At 30.4% G+C, this 8,456-nt stretch overlaps 1 long non-coding RNA gene across 1 annotated transcript; it reads left to right on the forward strand.

Annotated features, from left to right (window-relative positions):
* Nucleotides 1-371: 371 nt before the first annotated feature.
* Nucleotides 372-964, forward strand: LOC25492500 (uncharacterized). The gene is made up of 2 exons (XR_003011397.2): nt 372-516; nt 626-964. It is a non-coding gene; the product is annotated as an uncharacterized lncRNA (long non-coding RNA).
* The last annotated feature ends 7,492 nt before the right edge of the window (nt 965-8,456 follow it).

An 8,456-nucleotide genomic window follows, 5' to 3' on the forward strand; every position in this document is an offset into this window, starting at 1 on the left:
CTAGTTTGGTCTCATAAATTCTAATCTATTTTGTATATCATTGTGAAACAAAATATTTATGTAAATCTTAATGTTGAATTAATCAGGCAATGACAAAAATGTGCATAACTATGATTTTACACCAATTGTGAATTATTATTATTATTATTTATAATTTCCCTTTTCTATAATCAAATAATGAAAAGTTCATTAAAAACAAGTGAATTTTTATTATATTAGCAGGTTTTACGCTACCCCTTTAGTAAATGTACTAAAGCGACAAGGACAACACATCGATATATTCAAAAGACATTTAGTAATTATTCTAATTTTACATAGGGTTTTTAACAACTCTTTAAGTGCTAAAAATATTTCATTAATTTGAGCACACCATCCACTTAATACACTATAAAAAGAGCAAACTGTATTAAATTTGTTATATATAAAGGCAGAAAAATATGGTTAAAACATTCAAGTTTATTTATTCTATAATTATATTTCTTTCTCCATTTCTTGTTGTAATGAACGTTGACGGTGGTAAGCTATTTTTCAATCCTTTCCGGATTTTCTTTAGTTTTTTTTTCGTACACAATCTTTTATCTCATTTTATTTTATAACATTCTTATATTGTCTTTAATTATTATAGAGCTTATTAAATGTACAATGGATGCTGATTGTCCAACAAGTTTGAATCGTAAGTGGCTGTGTATTAACAACATATGTAGAAAGATGTGTGTGACAAATGTATGAGTGACATAACCAAGAGAGTACACTTACTCCATGAATGAAGAATATGTTCTTACTCTGGAAGAAAATCTATGCATATATCTTACGCTGAAATATTCTATAATTATCATTTTATTATTTTGTTGACATCGAATAATTATATGTTTTTTATTTTTATTTTTTCTATTTCACGAACCTTGCAACAGGTCTTGTACTCTAAGATGTTGGTAAAATATGGCACTAAAAAATATTATAACTAGATTGGTTTCTTCTCTTTTAGTTTTGGATGTATCGTCGTTGCCACTAACTTAGGTATATCACATTTTAATAATTAATTAAAAACAAAACTATTTTACTTCAAACTCTATAAAACTACTAAAAAAACGAGATCAAAGACATATCAATTTCGTGTCTAAAATTGACCAAATCTATCTTCAGCCATACATATTAGAGACGGAATCAAAGACATAGTACATGATACAAGAATTCCTCTTCAAAATACAAGATTTTGCTAGAAAGAAAAATCTAATGCTAACAATACGCAGAGATAGATGATTCCATCTCCAAATCTATTTATTTTTATTTTTTTTATAATTTGTTCATCATTCATAACACAGTCTATCTATATATTGTAATGGACAAAATTTGAACTGATAATCTCATTCATAAGAAATATGATCCTTACAATACATTTATAGAATATAGTTAAATAACTACTAGTCATGATAAAAATGTCAACAATTTAAAAATAAAGTTAGTACTATAGTAATATGAATATAATTGATGAAAGGATCATCATCTGTATTATATATATTGCCCCATGTCATTGATGTTATAATCCTTTCTTTTCATGTCAATACCATCCTCTCCTTCATTCGTAACATAAGTTTTAGTAACAACGAGTTCGGGTATGCACCATTTACTCAATTTATGGCTTGGATGCAAGACATGCGGCAAAAAAATATCTAACGGTTGAAATTTTAAATTAAAAAATAATAAAAGGTTTTTGCAATATGAGGGAAAAGGGAACATGATTTTTTTTGTTATTATTATGTATTTTTATTAAACAAATATTTGATTTTTAATTTAAAATTTCAACCGTTAGATTTTCTTTTTGCCACATGTCTTGCATCTAAACCCTAAATGGAATAAATGAAGCTTAACCTAAATGGAGCATACCCGAAATCAGTAACAACCGCTAGCATCAATTCAATGTTTGTTTTATACTTTCTTCTTCAAGAGTCTTTTGTTGAAATTATTTTGTTAATGCTTGAATTTTATATTTTAATGTAGCAACCTCTTCAGATTATGTTGTATCATTATGGTTTTTTTTTTAAGATTCTTTAATAGAAGTAACTTGAAACCCTAATCTAAATATACACCCCTTCTTAATTTTTTTAAGGATATATATCCTTGGATGTTGATACAACCAAATACTTTCATTTATATGTTATTATCTGACTGTACCATAGACCGATGACTACTACCCTCACCACATGAGGTTTTGTCTTTTTTTTTTTTTTTTTTTTTTTATCCATTTCCTGAAAATATAATAATTACTCAATATTTTTTAAAAAGCAAAAATTAAATTAAAATAACACTTAATAGAGAACAAGTAGGGTGGTGAATATGAAAAATATAAACATATATTGCATAATAATCCAGACATTACTTATTGAAAGTTCCACCCCATAATCACATACCATATAATATTACAAAAAAGTTGAATATTGTTTTAACCCCTATAATATAGGATACTTTTAATTTTGTCTCTTTAAAAAAAAATTGGATTCGATCCTTGTAAAAGCAAGATTCTTTGATTTTGGACCCTGACGCATATGATTGTACAGTTAAGCACGCTGATTCAACTATGACTGTGTAAAATGGATAGCGTGGCACACGTATTTGGCATTTTTAATTTTTTTTCATTTAATTTTTTTTACACTTGCTTCTTTTATTAATTAATAATAATTTAAAAATCAAAATTAAAAGCACCATTAATTTTCATCCCGTTCTCTTTCATGTTCATGTTGATAATCAATGTATTCTTTACATTCATCATCAAATTATCTCCATCAACAAAAACAAAATTCATTAACAAAATCTAAAATCCATTCTTCTGGAAATCCAACTCAACAACAACAAACCCATTTGCAAGAACTTTTCAAATGCACAGAACAATATCATCACTCAAATTTCACTATCAAAATCTGCAGTAAAAATTAAATGGAATGTATAGCTGTAAATCCCTTCAATGGAATTTAGATGGAAGAAGGAAACCCATAGAAAAAGGAGAAAGAAGGAAAGTAAGTTCACATCTGATCTGAGAGAGATGTTGATTCAGAGAAAGATTTCTATGGAGAACTCATCATCATCTCACAACCCCACCACCACCACCATCATGTCGTCATCACCGTCGTCTTCTCAAATCGTCCATCACCACCACCGCATTGTTAACGGTGAGAGAAATTGAGCAAGAGAGAATCTGGGTTATGGTCTGAAGAGAGAGAGGAAGAGAAGAAAAGAAGAGAAGGGATTAGAATAAGAAGAGAAGAGAGGGGACCGAGAGAGAGAGAGAGAGAGAGAGATGAGAAGGGTTTTTGGAAAAATAATTTCACCATTTTTCATGTTTTTTTTTTTAAATAGATAATTAGGCGTCAAACAATTACATAGGTGGATAAATGAAAAAAAAAAATTAAAAAAGAAATTTCATGTCAGGGTTACGTCATAGATTCTGCTGAGTCAAAGGGCATAAGGGACAATTGTGAATGATCTCTATTTTATAAGGACTGAATCCAAAAAAAAAAAAATTACAAGGGCAAAATAAAAAATGCTCAATATTACAGGGGTAAAACACTATTAATCCTTACAGAAATTATTTCATCTTCAACTTCATCGCTAAAACTTATCTTATTATTATTATTATTATTACTATTATTATCATTTTTACTTATTATTGTAAATATTTTTTTTGAACAATTAAAAATGGGATTATATTAACAACAAGAGTCTCAATAGCACAAGACGTGCCACCAAGACTACTTCAGAATTCTGTACAACAACAAAACCAAGCTAGCCAATACCTAGACATTGTAACGGGTTTGACCACCAACTAAAAGTAAAGCAAAGTACGAACAAGAAAAAAACAAATGTTGCGCCGATTCCAAAGCACCGCAACCAGAGACACACAAACCAGCTTCTGATGGAATTACACCTCTATAAATCAGATTCGATTTGGTAGGCAACCGATCACGAAGAAGCCGCCAAGCAAAGACTGATACCTTCAAAGGAACCTGTCTGTGTCAAATCATCTCCGCTGTCGGATCCACCATCGGTAAATCTTTAGAAGTCAACACGGAATAAGCCCCCTAACAGAATAACCCTGCAAGGGGTCCGGGAGCCACAACCACAGATCTGAAACATTAACAAGCAAAGAAACATCAAGCAGAAGAGTCCTACACTCCTCTAACAACTCCTCCTCCCACGCCCACAATCTCCGCCTCCACTGCCACGCCTCACCTCCCTCCTCAATACTAGGAGAAAACAACTCTGACACTGTAACTGATTTATTTTCATAAAGCTCAAACAACCTACGAAAACGAACACACAAAATCCCCCACCTTCTTCCTAACACATTCCTTAAACCAATCCCCCCCCCCCCCCCCCCCCCAACACCACCGTCCCCATCCCTAATCCTCCTCACCTCCCGCCACCAAGAAGAACAACTTCGGCCCCCATCCTCCAACCTCCCACACACCTCGCTATAACGGGCGACTAAAACTCTATACCAAAAACCACCCCTATCCACTAACATCCTTCAACACCATTTCCCTAGTAAGGCAATATTAAACTCCTTCAACTGTCTAACCTCTAATGTAAGGAATGACTCTTTTAGTATTGACAATTAATCATGTTTGTAAAATTTCAATTAATATTAGCAAATTAGGCTAAATAGAGTAACTCACCAAAAAATAAGTATCAAGCTCAATTGATATCATCTGTAGTAGACTGTAGTTATGGGAATAACTAGAATAAAGGAGGATATTATAGGAAGAAATGATACGAGAGAGAGAGTGAGAAAAGGAAAAAAAATTGTGGAAAGAAGGAGAGGGAGAGAAGAGAACCGGAAATAAGAAGAAAAGAGACACTAAACGAGAGAAAAGAGTAAAGACCGACAAGAAACCACTATCCATTAGAGAAATGATGACATACATATAACCTATACTTTTCTTTCTAAAAAAAATGAATGCTACCAATTACGCAAATAATACAAGGTAGAATTCTATCCAACAAATATTCCTCAATTGACATGTCATGTAGAAACAAAGATGATAAAAACTCAACATATTTAATTGAGAAAATCATGTTATTGTCAAACTTCAAAGAAAGATAAAGGTGGATATGATAATTAGAATTTGTACAATTTCTCTGTAATTGTGGTTTCATGTATCTTGATTTAAAAGAAAAAACATAATTAATTACTTTAAGATAACACATATACTTACAACAATCTTTGCTTGATTTTCATTGAACCATTCGGTTACCCCTTGGTCTATGAAGCCGCTTGTAAAGCTCATAACATGTGGGTTCCTATTCATGTCAAATATCTCCAACAATAAATATCAAGCTATTACAAATTTAATTAAACATTCATTCATATAATAATAGTTACAAACCATTCTTTGTAAGTGTATAGTGTAACACCCCTATTCTTAATATTAATTTATTAGTATTATTTTTATTATTGATTGTTTGACATTATTATTATTGTTATTTGAATTAAATCAGTTTTTGGCATGTTTGGGTGGATTATTAGTTAATTGGGATAAACACGTTGGATTAATAAGGGTAGTATAGATAATCTAGAACATTAATTAATGGTAGTAGTAGTTTAATTAAAAAGAGAATTGGAGAAAATAAATTTTAAGAAAGTTGCCTTTTTGGTGAGAATAGGGAAGTAAGGTACAAATAGTAAATCTGTCTAAAGATTATGTGAGAAAATAAAAAAATAAAAAAAATCTAAATTTGTTAAAAAAATAAGGGATGGTTTTAGGTCTTAAAATTGTCCTGACCTAAAATTAGGACAAGGTTTGAGTCACATACAACCATACCTAACCCGTCATTTGTACATCCCTAGACCAAGCTAAATTGATTTTTGTCGATTAAGCTTCATGATTTCTAAAAGTTTTTTGTAATAATCAAAACTTAAGCAAGTCACTACTGAAGTGCATGAAATTATGGCCTTAGTGACTGACTATATAAGTGCTTGTAATCTAGGTTTTTCTCATCACTGTACTCACAGAAACATTGTATCTTGTTCTTGTGATTTCCATAAATCTATGTTTTCTTTACTTGTGTTTCCTTCTTATTTATGTTTTTCCACATCAATATGATGAGTGAGTAGTTCTCCAATGACTTTGAATTATGGAAAGTATTCTTTCCACAATTTCAATTCTTTCTTTTTGTTGTGGAGTTTCAAAGTATCTAATTCAATTTTATTGTGTTTAAGAAATATTTTGGGGATCAACCAAAGTAATGAAAGTTGAACAAGTGCTTTGAAATATGAGAATAGCCTAAAAACTCTTTAGGTGATGTAGTGTATTTGAACTTGATAGATTTTAGCAATATAGTAAACCATGAGAATAGTAGACTATATTAGTTTAGAATACACTTTTTAAAACCTCGAAAGAGGATATTGGTTATCTTAATATACCTCACCTTTAAGACTTTTATTATCCATAGAAATAGGAAGAATTGAGATTGAAACTTTCTACGGTAGTGATAAAATCCAATAACTCCAAGACACTTTCTTTAATTGCATATTTATAAAAATCAATCCATCAAAATTCATTTTTTTTTCTAGCTAAACAACTTAAAAAATACATTTGATATTCAACATGTCTCTGTGAAATCAATACATTTTATTATGCGATAAAACCGTATACCTACGAGCTTATCATATTTGCTTTAACTCATTCGATGTCTCTTAGCTATTCCTACATGGCTACATGGACTAACAATGCAAGCCAAGTCATCGAAAAAGGTAACTTATGCTGAATGAAGCTTATTAAAATTAGATTGAAATTTCTTATTGATGAAGAAACGACATTGATCTCATTATAGTTGCATTTCATTTCATTCTAGTCCCTACTCAATTGGTTCAAGTATGAGTGTGACTCCGGCCCACTTACAAAAAGAATATATTGTTTTTTTATCTACCATATTTGGGGGGTCTATGTGCCATGAAAAAAGTAGGGTCATGAAAGAAAAAGCAAAACAAAAAATAGATAAAAGAAACACATTAATTAATTAATTAAATCCCCTCAATTTTGAAGTATTTAATTATTGAAGCATTAAAGTTAAGAGAGGCAACTAGAAGAAGATTTTGTTAAAAAGATACTTGTTGATAAAGTTGGATAAACATAGCATTTCATACATTGATGTCACTAGTGTTGGTGCTGTGCCCAAAAAGGATCTGACCACAACTTTAAGCCTTGAATTTTACTGGACCTTAGTACATAAAAAAGTAAAGCAATTAAAGTTTAGCTAGGGTCAATTATTTATAATACAACACATAATATATATGACAATGTTGCAAACTTCCCTTTCCCCTTTCACGTTTTCTTTCTGAATTACTTGTCTCATCTTTCTTTAATTACTTCAATCATCTTCCGTACCCTTTACAAAATCGTATATTTTGACAAAATTAATATATTATGAATGTGTTTCTTTATTGTATATTTGGAATGGCGTCAATTAACCTAAAATCACGGCAAGATAGAAATTTAATGTACTAGTTTTAGAATTTTCACGATGAAAATGCATTGGGAAGTGGTATTGGGCTTCTAAACTCGATTTCAAACACACGCTTAGCAGACTAACCAAAATCAATATCTTGTGTTAAACTCATTTTCATTTCTTTCTTTTTGTGAACTGCTTTGGCCTATAAAATCACAAACTTGGTTTCATTGATCAAACAATTGGATGGAAAAAATGAAAAAGGTAGGGATGTCTTATTTAAAATGGTTAAATATGAAAGGCTAGTCAAATTATTTAATCTATGGTTGGAAGACATGTATGTTTTTTGGCATGATATTTTAAAAAATTGGATATCCCCACGCAATCGCAAAAAATAACATCTTAAGGTATAATTTTTTGGATGACGACATTACTATATTTTCTTAACTCATGCATACTTGAGATTTTTTTTTTTTTTGTCAGGTAGCGTGGTAGTTAGAATTCACTGTATAAGGTTGAATAAGTGGGGTGTTCGGGGTTCGAACCCCTACCCCTACATATAACAATGCATTGTCCTAGCAACTGAGCTATGTTCACGGGACCATACTCGAGAATATTAATTAAGCTAAAAAAAGACGTGTATCGTCTAATCTATATGTGAGTAGATCTGATATACTTTTAAAACTAAATAGAAATTCAATTCTATTGGTTGGAATAATTTTACCTTATTTTTCCAAAAAAATAAGTAAACATTGTCATCTGCATTTCTTTATTGTATATCTTTTATTTATATTAAAAAAAAGGTGTTTTTATTGTACTAGTAGTAAAGGTGGTTTTGTCCTACAAAACAAGGCTAATTTGATACTATTTCATGAATAAGAATTGTGTAGGCTTTTTTTACTTCATATAGTACTAGCTACATTTGCAATTCATATAGTGTTCTTTGATATAATATTCATTGATTTAATTTAAAAATATTAAACAATATAGTTAATTTAATTAGCAATGTGTAT

The sequence above is a fragment of the Medicago truncatula genome, chromosome 4, assembly GCF_003473485.1.
Source record: "Medicago truncatula cultivar Jemalong A17 chromosome 4, MtrunA17r5.0-ANR, whole genome shotgun sequence".
In the NCBI taxonomy this organism is placed as follows: Eukaryota; Viridiplantae; Streptophyta; class Magnoliopsida; order Fabales; family Fabaceae; genus Medicago; species Medicago truncatula.